Here is a 19,316-nt window from a genome sequence, read left to right on the forward strand (position 1 = left end):
AAACACATTGATATCAGGTACCATCACTTGCAAGATTGTGTGCAAAGGAGAATTATGATGCTATATTACATTCCAATTGAGGAGACAAATGCAAATATCTTGACAAAGGCATTGTCAAGAGGAAAATTTGAATTCCACAGGTGTATCTCTATAGAGTTGAATTCATATTATGTTTATGTATTACCCCTGAGGAGGCTAAATGGGGCTTAAATGATTGCCATACTAGAGCATGTATGGGTCATTTAGAGGGGTTTTTTATAGCCCGAACAAATTGCGTGTTGGTTAATTTTGGTACTTTATCTTAGATATTTTAATAATGTAGTCTAGAAGTATCATCTTTATTAATTATTTACAAAAAATATGCATGCTTATCTTGCTACCCTTCATCATGTGGTTGTTTTCAAACGCTTTTGTAAATGGGGCATTTATTTTATGTAGTTTCATCCTACCTCATCCATTGGACATGGATATATTATTATCATTGTAGACTACTACTAAATGGGTTGATGTTATTTGTACTTTCTCTAACAAAGGATCCACTACGTCAATTTTTCATTTAACCATATTATCACAAGGTTCAACATTCTTAAGACAATTGTGATGGACCATGGCTCCCACTTTTGAAACAAAAGGATGACAAAACTAATATCCAAATTGAGTTTTCTCCATAATACTCAACACTCTACTATCCCCAAGCTAACAATCAAGTGGAGGCCATATCTTGAAAATCATGATCCAAGGATGATAGGAATCACAAAACTAATTAGTATTTAATGCTCTTTTCCACATTATAGACCTACCAAATTGTTGTAACAAAAATAGACTAATTTTAATTTTTTTCCCAATCTCCTATAACCATCCTCTTACATTAATTTCATAACCCCAAAAAAACGCCTCTTAAACATTTTTGTCGTAAGAAAATCTTACAAAAACTTGATTCCTTGCTTGTGGCCTTAAAATGTTTCTTACTTTGATAAGCCTTTCAATTTTATAACCTAATAAGTAACAAATTTCAAACTAATATCCTTAAATTCTCTATTCCTCCTAACCTTTTCTTCAAGTTCAAATGCAATTTTATTCCTATATTTGATATACCACTTATTTGCAATATTATAGGAAGGCATAACTAATGAATTAAAACATAAATATTTTTGTAATAAAATCAAATAATATCCCAAAGACGTGTGAATTATGTATTGCATCTTTACTATTAATCTTAAAAGCATATCTATAGTGACTAAGGGAAATCATAAATTAAAAATAACAACTTAATCCAAGCTCCTTGCATATATAAATTAATATAAAAAAGCTATAAGGTAATCCCAAAGTCCTTGCATATATAAATTAATATTAAAATCTATAAGATGTTTAAAGTATTAATAAAATATAATCATACCCATGTAAAGGTGAATATCACCACAAATATATTTATGACATTTAATAGATAATATAATTGCTGGTTGACTTGGATTACAAAACAAAAAGTTACTCACACATCATTATGCATGGCATCTTTACTTTTAATCTTAAAAACTTATCTATAATGACTAAGGGAAAATCATAAATTAACAGATAATAACTTAATCCCGAGCTCCTTGCATATATAAATTAATATAAAAAAGCTATAAGGTAATCACAAAGTCCTTGCATATATAATTTAATATTAAAAGCTATAAGAGGTTTAAAGTATTAATAAAATATAACCATACCCATGTAAAGGTTAATATCACAACAAATATATTTATGACATTTAATAGATAATATAATTGCTGGTTGACTTGGATTCCAAAAGAAAAAGTTACTCACACATCTATTACCATTATTATTATTTAGATATTATGATCATCAATGATAATGATATTTTGATTTTCGATCTTTAAAAGAATCGAATTCATTAAAACTATCAAAGTCATTTATTTCTTCACGTGTTAAGGGTAGTTGGTTTCATCTCAAGCAAAATAGTTTTGCCCCCCCTTCGTATAGATGGCAGACAACAAATCGTTGTTTAAATAAAGATCTGATCGGACAATGTAATCTCACCAACTTTATCATCTCTATGGAGTCTATAGAGAAATACTTGAACTTTCAAGTTGCACCACTAAGAATTATATAAAGTTATACACCACTCCTAATCCATTTCTCAAAGGATTTTCACGAGAGAAGAACTACACCCACTTGTTTTTTGTATTTTTTTCTTTATTTGTATTATTGTTTGGGTTATTGGTTTATCATGTGTGGTGCTTAACTGGAAGATGTGTGTGTCCTCACTAGTCAATTAGGCTTTGTAGACAATACAATCTATAGCATTTGGAACGTTGCTTCTTTCATTTGGGTGTTTTTTCACCCACTAATAAGTTTGTGAATTTTGAGGGTATCTATCTTAGCTTCACAATCAACAATGTTGTAGAATATAGTGATATCGTTGAGCTTTTATTTAGGGCTATTTCCCTCGATGTTTTCCATTTGGTTGTCAAACTAGACTCCCAACTTGTGGTCTCACAGTTGAACCACATCTATTCCATGAGGCACGTTATGTTACTTTGTCGGTACTTACAGGTACATCTCCCTTAACGATATTTTGCTTTCATGAGAAATTGGTTGATTTGTTAGCCAATTATGTGTTAGATTGAAACTTCTCCCATTAAGTCATCATTTACAAAATCATGCATGCATGTACATAATTCGCATGGGTAGACTAGATATAATTTGAACACCATAGGTAGAGATTGAAAAACAACACACACGCATATAAAGATTAGAGATTGATACATCAATTCCAAAACCTAGTATAATGTCCAAAATAGGTCTCTAAGACCTAGGATCCTAAGCCCAATCACAAAACATAGGTGCGTAAGTACATACAACATGAGGTATTTACTAGTGAACCATAACAAGGCTAGTCATCCTCGTGTTGATGGTAAGATATGCCAACATATGTTATGTACTAGAAGAGTCCTCTTCAGTAGGAGGATACCCCCATGTTGTGCCACTACAAGTGGTATGGAACATCATCACTAGACAATGGTATGGATATTTCTTGATGGGTTGGGTCAGTGCCACATCTGTGTCAAAGAAACATGACTAGTGTTAATGACAAAGTACCAAGAATAAAATTACATGTGATAAAAAACCAAAAACATTAAAAACATACAAACTGAAAAATATTTACTTACCAACATCACCCCACTATGTGTTGGGGGGAAGGGATAGATTTGTATCACCATGAAAGTTAGTACTCGATTAAGCATAAACATTTATGACCAGATATTGTTCCTCAAACTAATCGAATAACTCTTCATCAAACCAATGTGTTATGGTTCCTCCTCCTAAGAGAGATATCAACTCCATGCACCATGTCATGCATGGATCGAATGGGACATGATATGGTGTTTTCAATCATGGTCACATCAATGGTACCCTCTCAAGGAAGAATGAGACCAACCCATACCCAAAAAAAAATTGTCTTCTTATTCCGCACTTCATTAGTTTCTCCTTTATATTGTTGAGAAACCCTACATACAAGTGAAAAATTATAGGTTGCAAACACCTCACCTCACTTTGACGTCCACTTGTGCCCTAGAGGCCAAGTAGGGCTTTATCAAACTTGTGGTGTAGGAAATGGGGAAGAGAATATTCTAAAGGGTTATGTCAGTCACATCCTTGATTGGGAGCTTGCCACTTGTCTTATGAACTTTGGCTCAACAATATTAGGCCACATATACTCATCCACATTTTCCTCACCAATACCTCTTCCTCTTACAACCATAACTAAGGCCCCTTGTTGATTTTTAGGGAATCCTCTAAAATGATGATTAATTCTTATTATTTCCAATAGGTTCATCTTTTCTTCTGATCTTTTTCATCATAAAGCAATTACATAGAGGAATTCAACAGTAAATCAAAAATACCAGAAGGATCATAAAAATACAGCCACACAAGAACATAATAATTTACCTCGCGAAAATCTACATGGGGGAAAAGCCCAACAACCCCTTTTATTAGATAAATAATTAGGTTTAATAAAGATACATCAAATCATGAATTCAAACTAACTGGAAGTTGATCTAGATTTTGGGGGGAGGCCCCCAAGGTCTAAAAATTTGAAATGGATCTTGTTGGGGGGGGCGGGCAGACCCCCAAGATTCAAATCTTCGTTTTTCCTTGTTATGGATCATCCAAAAACTCACACTTTATCGAAGTCATTTGCTAAGTCGCACACTGAAAGTTGGTCACAAGCATTACAAGGCATATCTATCCTTGGATCTTAGTTTTTCATGGTTATGGGTCATCCACAAACTCACACTTCATCAAAGTCCATTTTCTAGGCCGCACATTGACAATTGGTCACAAGCATTATAGGGTATCTCTATCCTCAGATATTCATTCATCACGGTTATGGGTTAACCACACAAAACCCTTCTCAGTGGTTCTTTATATTCAACAAAAGCTTCTTGGGGGCGAACTTCATGCAATGGGGACCGTTGCCTCTTAAGGAGGGAGGAATGATCTAAATGGAAAATAGAATCCACCCATGGTATTGTAAGTGGCATCCACCCATGGTATTCATTCACCCATGGTATTGTAAGTGACATCCACCCATGGTATTCATTCACCCATGGTAATTACCCACCCATGGAATTTACCTGTGGTATTGTAACCAAAAAAGGCTATAAGTAATAAGTCACATTTTGTAAAAGGAAAAATTGTCCACCATAATGTAGCTTTTACAGTTATTCTCTATTTTAATAACAAAATTTCTTTGTGGTTTTATTTACTATGGGTTATCTCCTTTTTTTTGGCATTTTAATTTTCCAAATCTTGGGGGCCTCCCCTGCAAGATCCATTTCAATTTTTTAGATCTCTGGGGCCTCCCCACAAGATCTGGATCAATTATTTAAGATTATGGTTGTGGGTTGGAAGAAATGTTCTGAAGCCTTCAGTGGGTTGATTTACTGGTCCCTAGAGTTGGGTTGGCCAAACACTCTGGATCCTTGGAAGGATGTGGGTTGAGTTAATAGTTCCTAGAGCCCTGGACAACTTGAGTAGATACAGATCTAGTTGGTTTAGTGATGTCCGACCATGGGGTGGAATCACTGGTTGAAGGTTGAGGTGGTTTGGCCTCTGGAAGCCCTAGTTTGGTTTTGTTTGGTTTATTCCATGAGATCCCACATTCATGCTTGGAATATGGTGCAGGGGTGATTGGTTGAAAGAGAGATTTGGTTCAACCCAATCTATGGTTGGGTGGTACATGGAAGTCCCTGACTTTGTTGGTAATTTCATACATTAGTAAGAGTTATTCTCCTATTATGATTCATGTATATATGTTGGTGATATTGTGATTGAGTTGTCATGGTTTATATGTTGGTTATTTTCTGATTCTGTGTTGTTCATATGATGTGTATCTTCTATGGCTCTTGTCATAAGTTGTTTAGTTGTTGATCAATTGATGAAAGAATGGACTACTAAGTATTGTTGTAGCTATGTGGAGAGGGCATAGGGCCTTCTCAGTGATTCTTAGATGAATCACCACCTTTTATGATCAAATATGCATTCATGACCTGTAGGTTACATGCTTTCCATGTGTTTGATGAAATGTATGTTATGTTCTAAGCAGTCTAGGTCAAGTTTTTGAGTTGAGATTAAATGTTTAGATTTGTTGCCATGTTAAATATGATTATGGAAAGTCTCAAGAAATTATGGGCAATGGTTTGGAGGTAGGCCTGAAAAGGTGGAATTGATCTCGGGACCGCATGCTCAAAACTGGAGAAATTGGGCTATACCTGCATGGATGTAGTGTTGTGCAAAAAGTTGGAGGCCTATAACTGCATGCATGCCTTGTTGTGGGTGTAGTTGTGGGACTAGGTAAAAGAAAATGGGTTCTAACTCAGGGTTTGACCATCTAGAGTGGTTTTTCAACCTCTAAGTGACCTGTAGCCCTTGTAGGATGTCAGTATGTGGTCAATTTGTCGGCTCCACTTCCTTAAGTGTATCTAGGAGGTCGGGGCATGCCATAGTAACTCTTCGTCCCATGTTTACCCTAATAGGTCGATCTAATGAGGAAAATGTGGGAGGGGTGGTTACAGATGATTTACCATATGTTAGAGTTGTTGACTAGGTTATGGTAATTAGATGATGATGATGCTGATGATGAATTGTTATAACCCTTTCTTAGAGAAATTTATAATCATCATGAACACCTCCCTAGGTAAGAGGGAGTGTTGAATTTTGTAGCTATGGTTGGTCTTAATAATTTATTTTTTATCCCTTGATGTATTTATAATGATAAATGTTTAGAATGTTCTTCATGCTAGTGTCAAAACAAAATATTAAAGGTATGTTATTCATGTCCTTTGCAAAAGAAAAATGTTGAATTTTTTAAAAAGATGAATTTTAGCTCCAAAAATTGAAGTCAGACCCTTCAAGATGACAAGTCAGCTTGTCCTTTTGGTCACACCCATTCAGCCTCTAAGATGAATATAAATAAAGAGCTCAACCTCATTCAGGAAGGAAGTTCATTGTTCATCTGTAAAATACAATTCATGCATCACTCTTCACGATTCATGAATCAGTGTTCAGGTTATGCCAGTTATGAGGAAGACAAATATGAAGGAGACTAAGTTCCCTTTCTCTAAAGAATACTAGGCACTAAAGTAGATCAATTCCTAGAGAGAAGAAGTATGAGCTGACCGAGTTTTTGATAAGCAGAAAAATTCTGATCAAATAGAATTCTTTGTTGAAGTGCTACATGTAAGTGGTTTTGACCCAAGTGTGAAAAACTAAGATCCTACTTTAAGTCCTTTCATTTCCTAACCGAAAAATCCTCAAATCAATGGTCAATTATGTTAGGTTTTCAAGTCTACCCAATTCTTCATATATTCTTTCGTGTTTAAGTTAATTTTGGAGACGTTAAACCCACAAATGCGATGTGGTTCATATTTCCAAAGTTTCCCATCAAAGAAAAGAGTTTGACTCGTGACAAGTGAAAACGGTTATATTTCATATTCCCTTGGCCCTTTTTCTTTAATTTTCAACAAATCTGGTGAAATTGCTTATTAAGTTTTGACCTTAAGTCCTTTATATTCCACCGAAAATCTTTGAAGCAAGACGCCGCCTTTTAGGCTACCAATTGTTAAATGTGGTGAGTGTTTGGTACACATTTAGGTTTACTTAGTCATATATTTAATATAACTTTTGGATACGCATTACAACAATCTCCAACTTTACACTTACCTGTTGACAGCTATAAAACACTTTATTAATCGAATAGTTTTTTTCACTTCATTTTATATATATATATATATATATATATAAGTTTGTAATTTCTTTTTTTACAAAATTTTATTAGTTACTTTAACACTTTGATCTTATAGCGTATATTAAATTTTTTGTATTATATTTCAAAAATAAAATTTAACTTATAAATACAAAAGTTAAATAATTCGGGTTTAATTATTTGGACTAAATTTAATAGTTTTTAAAACATTTTATTAATTTTCTAATGCCCGGTGCATTTATGGTTTAGTTTTTTCATTTTGAGGTTACTATGACTTTTTTTACAACTTTCGAAATTCTGTTATAAATTTAATATAAGAGTGGCAGCAATTATTTATGATTTATCCTTTTTTTAATTGAGGAATTGATAATTAAGTTTGTCTCATAATGGTGATGGTGTGATAAGTACGATAAGTGTATTTATTGTACTAATATTTTGTTAATCTGGATAAATGTTATAGTTTATTTATATAAAATATAATTTATATTATACTAATTTTTTGTTAATCTGGATAAATTTTATAGTTTATTTATATAAAATATAATCTATATATGCTTTGAAGGTTTGCTCAATTAGCCAATCTCTATTGTTAAAGCACCTTTGTTATTGAGAGGTCAAGGATTTAATCATCTTCACACTTTTAAAGTTAGCCGTTGTGATGGAATAGATACGAAATGATATTACTCTTTAGGTGGATCTTCCTGATACAAATATTCCATAGACATAACAATCACCAATCTCTAAAATTCGTAAACTACATAATAATAATTTTTTTATACAAATAACAAAATTAACTATTTATTTATTATTTTATTATTTTTATAAATTAACTATAAAATATATCATACATAAATATTAAATGAACGGTGTAGTGATTAATTTTTCTAACCATCCTCGGTTGCTTATACACAATAGAATCCACATAGATATCAAAATGAATTGCCGAAAGATTATCCTTTTGAACATCACTTATTTTCAAAGTGAATTGCATATCCAAAACCCATGTAATTGGTATCAAGAGTATTTATATTCATGGAAATTGTTGCCTCTGCAAGTTTATAGAAATTCTATATTAGATACCTCTATTAGACTTCATATCACTTATAAGTGCTTCACAAACAAAAACAAAGCCGTCTCGAGTCAACCAAACATTCATATATTTATTATGTGTGCCTCTTATCATCATTGTAATTTATATAAAAGTAATAAAAAAATAAATCCATGTGTAGTCAACTAATTATTACAAGTGGCTATAATTATTTCTAACTCAATAAATATCCTCAATGTAACTTATATATTGAAATAATAATAAATACGTTGAGGTGAAGAAGCATTCCAATTAGTAATGTACATGTGAACTAGGATTTTGGTCCAAGTTTTCTAAGATTTCAATTCTAGTTCTTTTTAGGTAAACAATGTAATCATATGTAATATTGTATCAATTTATAAAAAAAAATGGCAATAGATATTTAAAGTCTATATAGATCAATATTAATTATTAATTTTTTGGATTTTTTTAGTTGATTTGGATTGGATCATTATATTATTTGAAATTGATTTTTATATTTTTCCGGGTGAAAAAAAATCTAGCAAGGTCATTTTAACAATAGGTTTGAATTTGGAAAATTGGGGTTTAGATTTTATAGACTCATTATTAAGTAGTAAATGACATTTTTTAGGGTCAAAACCTGCCTAGCTTTAGTTGGGACCTAATAACAATGATCTACACTCAAAGGCATTTCCAATGGTGCAAAGTTCATGTCAATCAGAGCTTATATGCAAAAGACATGCCTTTAGGGATTGTGCATTGCGTAATCCCAGTACTCAGTACCTACCTCTTCCACTCGCAAACTGTGCAATCACGTCTTAGTCAAGTTTCCATTGTGCGTTGTGCAATCTTAGTCAACAATAAAGCTTCCTCAACTACATAATCCACAGTCCCAACCCTCCTAGAATAATGCACTGCGTAATCAGTGTGAACAATTATGCCTCTCTTCATCATTGACTCCCTCAACTACATAGTAACTTGTCATATCTTACCTTGGATTGCATATTGTGCAGTTGCAGTAGATAGTGGAGCCTCCATGTGTCACTAACTTTCCCACTTGTGCAAATATCCTAGGCCTCCTCTTTAACTACCACGCATTTCACAATTATAATGTGTAACCTTGCCTCCTTGTCTCACTAACTCGCCCAACTTCATTGTCCTTTCACCTGACGAGTCTCTTATTGCATATTGCATAGTCATAGTGAAAAGGAGGTCACTTTCAAGTCACTGAAACCATCAAATATGCAGTTTAGGAACGAGGAGAGGGCCCTTTCCATTTTCAGTTGGGTGGGAGAGCTTGCTTGCCATGAAGGAAGGCAAGGCTGGCTGCTCTATCTGGGATGAATGATCTGGAGCAGGAATATCCCATCCCAGGCAGTGAGCCTGTCCCTCAATCACTGTGCATTACCGAGTTGCAGTCACTAGTCTTACCACCCCTACATACTGAAACCCCTCACTGAGAAATCCCTTTATTTGTTTTTCCTTTTACTACACATTGTGCAGTTCTACTGGATGGGGAGGTCATCCCTCAACCCCTGTGATGATAAAATACACAATTATCAACCTCCTTCTCTTAAAACCCTTGTTTGTTGCCCCATCGCAGTCAACATATTCCATGAGAAAGAAAAGGTAGAATAGGTGGTTTCCGAACTGATGTTGGCTTTTCATGAGTAGAATTCATCTAAAGGTGTTATCATTTCAACATGGAAAGGTGACCCTCAAGGAATATCATCAAGGATAGACTATAAGAGAACACTTGAGAAGGAGTATAAGAAAGAACCATCATGAAGACATGAATAAATGCTAGACCATGATAGAATGGTGCCATCTCTTGGAAGGTTATGTCACTGATACATGCCATTTGGAGGGTGAAGACAAGTAAGCAAAGATCCATCATGAAGAAGTCAAAGTCATAACAACAAGGAGAAGGACTTTGCCTAGACACATCACAATGAAGTTCCATGTCATCAATGCTAAGTCATGGCTTGTCCAAGTGTCAACACAAAGTCATATGTGTCAATGTATCTTGCCACATCATTTGTGGAATGTAATTATTGTATTTTGAAAATGAGAAAATGTAAAATATGTGGAAAACCATGTTAGATATTGTAGCAAGAAAGGCTAAATTTGACTTGTGCCTTAGTCAAATTTAGTAATTTGATTTTCCACATCAGCATGATGACTTGGATTGCAATTAACTTGTGTGACATGGCTTTTTCTACTAGTTTACTCATTAAATTCAAGTTATATGCTAGAATTAGAGTTGTGGATGTAGTTATTGCTAAAATTTAGCAATCTAGTTCAGTGTGCCTCAGTTTGACTCAGTTCACTGAGCTCAAGTACCTAGTTGAGTCAGTTGAAGGTTAGTTAAGTAGTAGATTTTTTTTTAAACTTTATGATATCTCAGATAAACTAATCAATCAACTAAAAATAGCCCAGACATGCATGGAATTTGAATTTCCTAGCTAGGGTGGAGGAAAAGGCACATTGTAATTATCACTTATATACTAGAGTGTACAGGCTTGGCAGTTAAGCAAGTGAATCATTCCTTGTGAATTGTGCAAGAAAATAGGAGAAATTCCTATCTTTTAGGAGCTAATTTTCTCTAGGATTGTGCAAGGAAATAAGAGGAATTTGGGGCCTTGAATTGGCTAAGTGTTTGCCAGATTGAGACAGTTGGCGGGAGAATAGGTTTACAATATAGGGTATGCTTTAGGATTGAAGCAAGATATTGTAATAGTTTATCATTCTCATCTGATTAATGAAAAGCACTGGATGTGTTTTCCCAGTTGGGTTCCCCTATAAAATCATTGTGTTCTTATGGTTTTGATGGTTACATGTCATTGCATGTGTTTCTAAATTGTGATATCCATTTCACATAGTAGTAGAGGAAAGTTGTAATCTCTTGTTTTTATTTCAAATACATCAGTAATAGAAAATGTCTATTAATTTCTACATGAAATAATAGCATAAATCACATTAGAAACCAGTCTATAGAGCCTCTCCTTCAGAGATTTCAATTTGTATATTCAATGAAGCAATTTTCTTCCATGATAGAAAATGTCTTTCAACGGATTGAGATTGGAGTATGCCCTTGAGGGAACCTCAAATTTCATAACTTGGAAGGACATAATGGAAGCAGTGATTGATGATAATGGTGTGTTGGAGTACACCAAAATTGACATTCCAAATCTAGTAGTATCAGATGCATAACAGTTATCCCAGTGGAAGAAATATGTCGCAAAATCTAGGAGGATCGACCTAGAGGGTGTGAGACACCACATAGTCTTGAATTTACATGGAAATGAGACTCTATTTTCTATGTGGAATAACCTCACTGATTTATTCGAAAATGGTAGTGATGCTAGGAAATTGGCATTAAGGGACAAGCTCAAAAACATCTGCATGAAGAAAGGAGAAACCATTCGACGTTACCTCTCCAGGTTCACTCGGTTTCAATATGAGCTTGGAGGAGTTGGAGAAAATATTTCCTCTTCAAAACTAGTGAGCCTATCTCTCCTAGGCCTTCTAAAATCCTGGCACAACTACTAGGACTCTATAAATGGAAGGGACAAATTTCCAAATTTGGAGAGATTGTGGTTCAATTTGGTGCAAGAACAAATTTGGCGAAACATTAGAGATAGAGTAACATCCAAATATGAGGAGGAAGAGAATTTTTCCTTAGACGGGAAGGGAATAAAGGTAAGGGAAAGAAGGCCCCAAGAAAACCAGAGTACATCTAGAACAATGGTAAGAAAAAGGATCTATGAATTAGGGAACTATGCAACAAAGTGTCCGCGCAAGAAGTCTAACAAGAAGCCTTGAGGAGGAGTAGGAGGTGAAGCACTTGACTCATAGTTCAAAATAGAATTCTCCCTAATTGCATGTATGACGAAAACTGTGGTGGGGAGTGTGTGGTATCTAGATTCAGGTGCCTCACTCAATATGATGGGATACCAATAATTCTTCAGTAGCTTAGAGGAGAAGGATCTCCAGGGATGATGGGTTGTAGAGGACCAAAGGAATTGGTATTGTGACCTCTAAGAGGGATTCAAGCTCCCATATTCATCTGAAAGATGTTATGTATGCACCTGGGCTAAAGAATAACTTGATCTTTGTAGTTGTATTAGAGGATTGTGGCTATGATGTTTTCTTTAGTAAGGGGAAATCCTTTCTTAGACTTGTAGTTACTGGGAAGGTGAAACAGATTGGAGTTCAAGTGAAGAATCTCTAAAAAATTGAGGTGGAATCTTGTGTTGTACTGAGTAGAAAGGAAAAAATTGTGCATAATTGAGATGTTGGAGAAATTTGACACATGCGCATGGGACATTTACACCATGGGGCCTTAAAAATCATGCAACAGATCAACACTGGTCTCCTAAAATTCACCCTTGACCAACATGATGTCTGCAAGGGATGCACATTGGGGGAATATGTCAAATCCACCTTCGAGGGATGAGATAGCAGCGTTGGAGCAATCCTGGAGTGAGTCCACTCTGATGTATGAGGAAGATCTCTATAGCCTCTACATCAAAACACAAGTATTATGTAATTTTTGTTGATGAATTCTCAAGAAAATGTTGGATCTTATTCATGCGAAAGGAGAATGAATTTTTCTCAAAATTTGTTGAATTCAAAGCATTGGTTGAAAAGGAGACCGTTCAAAAATTGAAATCCTTGAGAAGTGATAATGGAGTAGAATATGTATCTAACACCTTCAAATTAGGAGTTTTGTGCCAAAGAGGGTATTAGAAGATAACTAAAAGCACCCCATAAACCACAAAAAAATGTGGTGGCTAAAAGGAATAACAAAAGCATAGTGGGAGAACCAAGGGCCATGTTGCATGATCAAGAGTTTCCATTACATCTATGGGAAGAAGCATGCAACACTAAAGTTTATTTGCAGAATAAGAGTCCTCATAGAATACTTGGCATAATCATACCCGAAGAAGATTTGTTTGGGAGGAAGCCAGATGTATCTCATTTCAGAATTTTTGTAGCTACTATGTATTGTCATGTCTCCAAGGATGGTAGGAAGAAAATTGAGCCTACAACTGAGATGGGAGTCTTTGTAGGATACACAAAGAGACCAGATAACTATAAGGTGTATTTTCCCTCACTTAGGGTGGCAATAGTGAGGAGAGATGTCAAACTTGATGAGGATAAGGCTATGAGATGCCCTCTGGAGCGAGAGATGAGTACAACACCAGGGGAGGAGCTTATAGCTCCATAGGAGGTGATGGGCCTCTAAATTAGACATAAATTAAAGTCCATGCCTCTAAATTAAATATAAATTAAGGCCATCTAACCATCCTTCATCATATTAAACCTCTCTTTTTGAATTAGACAATGTTTTTATAACTTTAATATGTTCATAAGGAAGGTTTATGAATAATTTCATATTTGTGCTTAATATTATTTATTTTTGTGGAATATTATGAGAATATTAGGCAGATTATGAAGATTTGGAGGAGGAGATAATTTAGGGATTTCTCCCTACTACAAGAGGATCAATATTAAATAATAAATCAACAAGATATTATGGAATTGTGGCACAGATTGTGGGACTCCAATGATTGAGAAAATCTAGGAATGTGTTGCCTACCATTTAATGCAAATTCCTAGTATTGGGAACCAAATCCACTAATCAAGGGATTTTGGTGGGGAAAGCTTCCTCCTTTCATGGGGAATGATTCCTAATCATTTTGTATAAGTACCAAGTCTAATTTACCTCTAGAGATAGATTTTCAATAGTGTTCTTGTGGAGAGAACTCGCATTTTTGCAACTCCATTGTATTTTCTTGTAGGAATGTAATTGTATTAATCAAAATAATGAAGATTGGTGTCATGTTCAGCTTCTAAATCTTGTTCTCCTCCATAGGTCTTTGAGTTTCCTTGGTCTTGGCCATCCCAGGAGCCCTAAAGCCCTTTTGTATCATTTTCTTTCCTTCTTTTCACTTCTTATTCACATGCATCTCTTGTTTTTATTTCTTTCTATTTCTGCATTTAGTATTAATGATTTATTGTTGTAGGATTGGGTTAAATGGTTGATGAAAGTTATTTTGCAGGATAAAAAGCATCATTTCATCCTTGGAAAAGCTTTGGAAGGTCATAGTAATCATTGAGCTACTTGGATTAGCTTTCTTATTCCAAAATCTAGATTTCTGGAACTCCTTTGTGGCAAATAGCAATAAATTTATGCTAATTTTTTAAGCATGCTAACGAGCTTCAATCGAGTTGGTTACAATTGTATTAGATCAAAAAAACATTCTTGTTCATAGAAAAAATTGCCCCATTGAATTTTCACTTGATTAGGTTATGCATTTTATAGATTTACTATCTCACTAATTCTCAAATTTCTAGATTTTCGACTAGTAATTTTCTGTTATTTTTTAGCATGGGTTAACAGAGGTATTTTTGAGTGATTCCACTTGGAATGGGGACCTAAGACATCCTAGTCAATAAAAATTTTTTCCCATATAATTTGGATTTGATTTTCTTGGTCATTCGATGAATTATAATTTCGTATAGTAAATCTGTAATATCCTGTAGTAAATCAGGGGATCCTGTAGGAGAACTAGTACATCCTGTAGGAAATCCTGTAGCGGCCTGTTTTGACCCCAAATTGAGAAAAATCATCATTGAAGTTGATATTAGGCCCCTACTTGACCTCCAAGTCATCAAAATCATTGTACCCCTCTTGCTCCATACCTGTCTCCCTTGCCAAAGAACAAGTGAGTATTAGCATTTACATTTATAAAACAGAAGGATTAAAAATAGAGTTCTTTTATATTCACACATGCACGTAGTAGTTAATACTCCCTAGATCAGACTCCATGCTCAGTTAGTTTAAATCATCACCTATGATAAATAGGGTTAAGTTAGGTTTCTTTTATATTTAGTTCATGATTTTTATGCAATTAGAATATCTTTATTTCCTTGTACTTTATTTTTTGCAATAGGCTAAGGCTTCCATTTCGAGCATTTCGTTTTCTGCAATTAGTTTAGGATTTGGTTTCAGTACATGCACTCCATTACATCATGAAAACAAAGGAAGGACACATTGTATACTACACATATAGTGTCGATACCTCTTAAGTTTATACAAATCCTAGGTTGGTAAAGTTGGTAGCCTTGGGAGTTGCAACATTCTTGTTGCAATACCGAGACTCATCATTTTTTGGCACTGTTGTGGGGGAGGTTTCAAAGCATGCATTATTTTCTTCCCTAGTTGATTCATTTATTTTTACTTTTTTGCAAAAACAAAAAATATCTGCATTAGGCATATTTAATTTCAAAAGTAGAAAACTGCATTGCATTATAGTTTTCATTTAATCATAAAAACAAAAACAAAATTTCTCCAACACCAACCCATCCCCACATTTGATCACGTGGTGCAGTAAGAGCCACATCACCATTCACTTTTGCAGGTACAATAAGAAGAGATGACAAAGAATTTAGAAGGAATGAATGAAGATAATGACAATGAGGAGGATCCTATCGGATTTCATATTCAAGATACTGATGGTAGTGTGCACATGAATAACATCCCTCCATCTTTTCTTCCAAAATTTCATGGTCTAAGGTGAGAGGATCCGGAAACCTTTCTCTTTGAATTTGAAATTGTTTGTAGATCTTATGGTTACTTATTAAAAACTCAAAAAATGAGATTATTTCCAGCGACATTAAAGGATATAGCTCTTAAATGGTTCATGAGTTTAGGGACTCATTCAATAAGATCATGGAATGATATGCAAAAGATATTTCTAGAAAAATATAAAGATCATGATCTTAAGGAAAAAATATTTAGAATGAATCAAAGAGAAGATGAGAGCCTTCAGGATATAATAGAGAGGTTCATGTGTAATGTTAAGAGGGAAAAACTACATCATTTAGGATCTGACACACTAAAAACCCTCTTACTTAGAACAATTAAGGATGAGTGGATTGATCTCCTTGATCTCATGAGTAGAGGTGATGTATACCAGTTATCATTTGAAGAAATTTGCGAAACATGCAAACACATATCAAGAGGAAGGGCAAGAGTAAGTCAATAAACATCAAGATCGGTAAGTCAAGCTAAACTTGGAAATTTGCTTGATAACTTTAAAACGGAAATTCTTAGGAATCTAAGTGAACAAGTAGAAATGTTAAGAATGAAAGATGAAGAAAAAAAAGATGTTGATATTTGTGTTGTCCATGCAGAATCACATAATGTTAAATATTTTCCATCATTACCAAGGTTGAAGGAAGTTTACCAAGAGGACAATGGAGCAAGTCAATCACCAAAGCAACGATGTTATGTAGCTCCAAGAGGGCCATGACAGCCTATTCAACCTAACATGATGCAAGAGCCTAATTCACAATTTCAAGCTTATGTACATCCATCTCAAAGTAATTGGAACACACCCTTTCCTTGGCAACTTTGGCCATCTCAACCTCAAAACCAATCTTGGCAACAAGGTTGGTCAGGAACTTATGGGAGTCATCCACAATATCCTCAATATTTTTCTCAATATCATCCATACCCAACTCCATGTTATCCCTACCATTCACCTCCACCACAACCCCAACCACATCCATCTCAAATATATACTCCCACTCAACTATTTGTACCACCATTTCCAAACCCACACATTGAAGTAGCTCAACCCACTTACAATGCTGAGGTACAACACTTCCAAACATCTCCTCTTGAGCTAAATGGTATTTACCATAGCTCAGGAAGGACATTACAAAAAAGTGATTCTCTTGATGCCATTGAGGGACAACATGAAGAAAAAGAAGATTCAAAAGAGAAGATCAAAGAATCATGGGTTGCACTTGATGAAGAGCAGACATCAAAATTAGAGATTGAGAAATCTCCCTCATGGTTACCATCAAATCCTCCATGTATTCAAGAGATCAATCAACAAAAAGAGGAAGACTTGAAGGTCATGGTAGAAGAATACATCCAAGATGATCCAAATCAGCAAGTGGACCATAGGCATCACAACTATATTGAAATATGGTTCTAGATAGTCACTAAGTTGCAGCAATACTCTCTTCTTCAATTGTGCTTGATATCATCAAATTCAAAGCATTTGATCACTCAAATTCAGGTACATGTCAAAGCATACATTTCAAGCCTGCACATTAGTTTTTTTGTCATCTTGATGTGCACATGGCTCCATTGGAAGTATTCTTATACTTGAAAGTGATTTTATTTTTCAAGTAGAGTAGGGTAGAAAAAAATGAAAAATAAGAGAAAAAATAAAATCTCAGGTGAAAACCTCCTTTGAGGCACCTGAGATTGGCTCATTGATTGAAAACCTCCATCAGGCAGTCAATGGATTGGAAAAAAGAGAAAAAAACAAAAGATCCTAGGTGAAAACCTCCTTTGAGTCACTTAGGTAGACCTACTAGTTGAAAACCTCATTGAGGGGGCTAATAGGCCTAGAAAAAAAAAAGAAAAAAAAAAAAATCTTTGCTCCATGTATCTCTCTGATGAATGCATGTACTCGCCAACATTTGCAAGGAACAAAAACAAGTTGGTACCAAAAGAAAAAAATGGTCAAGCCTAGTAAAAAAAAGTCAAATTTTGACTTTATCCTCCTTTTCTCAAATGATCCAACAAGGCCAAGTCCATGCTAATCCATCACCCTCATCTATTTCCACCATACACCCATCATTCTCAAGATTTTCCCATTCAATTTGTTTGTTGTCCAAAAAACTACAGGAATGCTCTGTTTTACTACAGGAAACAAAAATACATAGAGAAGAAATTTATTTTTGCCATAACTTGAAAACCATGCATCCATTTGCCAAGTTATTTCATGGGGAGATGCATATGGATGATGGTAACATGCTCAAGCAATTTTAGCAAATTCCAGTACATGGTTTCCAAGAAATCGGCCTCCATCACCTACAACCATTTTTGAATTTTCTCGATATCCGTGCATCCATTTAAAAATATGTTTCATGGGGAGATGCATATGGATGATGGTAACATGCCCAAGAAATTTAAGCAAATTCTAGTGCACGGTTTCCAAGAAATCGGCCTCCATAACCTTCAGCCATTTTTAGTTTTTCTCAAGATTCGTGCATCCATGGACCAAATTGTTTTATGGAGAGGTGCATAATGATGATGGAAACATGCTCAAAAAGTTTCAGGTCAATCCAGTCTACCTTTTTGGAGATATGTACAAAACAAGTCTGCTACAAGAGGTTGTCCTGAATTACTACAAGAGTTTTCTGTAGTACTGCAGGAAGTTCTGAAAATCTACAGGAAAGGTAGTCCGATGGAAAAATTATGATGCGAGTGTGTTTTGGGACATTGACTTCACCACATCTCAGCTAACACCCATCATGACCATGTCACTCTATGGCCACACCTTCCACTCATTCCAATACCTATTTAAACTCCAACGGAAAAAGGACACAAACATTAAAAAAAAGGGCCAGCTATAGCAGCCTATTTTGAAGTAATAGCAAGCTCCAGGCCTAACCTTCAGTACCATGATTGAAAGAGGAGAAGCATAACTACAGGCACAATGAAACTCCTCTAGAGTTCAGCAACAATAGAGGAAGCCATCACCTGCACATAAACAAGAAGAGAACCATCAGCAAAATAAGATCAACAAAAAAGAAAAAGGCAGTCAAGAAGATGTACCTAAGTCATGAGAAGCACAACAACATAAACTCAGCAGTAGCATGCATGTCTCTCCAACAACCATCAGGTAGGTATAGGTATGCAATATTCTTGACCTCTTCTCTTGAGCATATTAGAGTTAGAAATTTATTGTCAATGCATGAGAGATGAGGTTTTGTAAGCTAAGGATGGGTCAACAGTCTCAGCCACCTTCAACTAGTTAATTGCAACTCACTCCTTCACTCATGCAGTGTTGAAAAGTTAAATTATGAAGGGTGTTGATTTCAAGGAATGAGGTCATCAATTAAAAGAAGAATTTTTTGCAAAGGCCAAGTCACCACAGCACTCCAAGCCCTCCATCCACT

Source organism: Pinus tabuliformis, chromosome 1_1 (genome assembly GCF_031772625.1).
Source record: "Pinus tabuliformis cultivar Carrire ecotype Pingquan chromosome 1_1, CPIR1, whole genome shotgun sequence".
NCBI classification, from domain to species: domain Eukaryota; kingdom Viridiplantae; phylum Streptophyta; class Pinopsida; order Pinales; family Pinaceae; genus Pinus; species Pinus tabuliformis.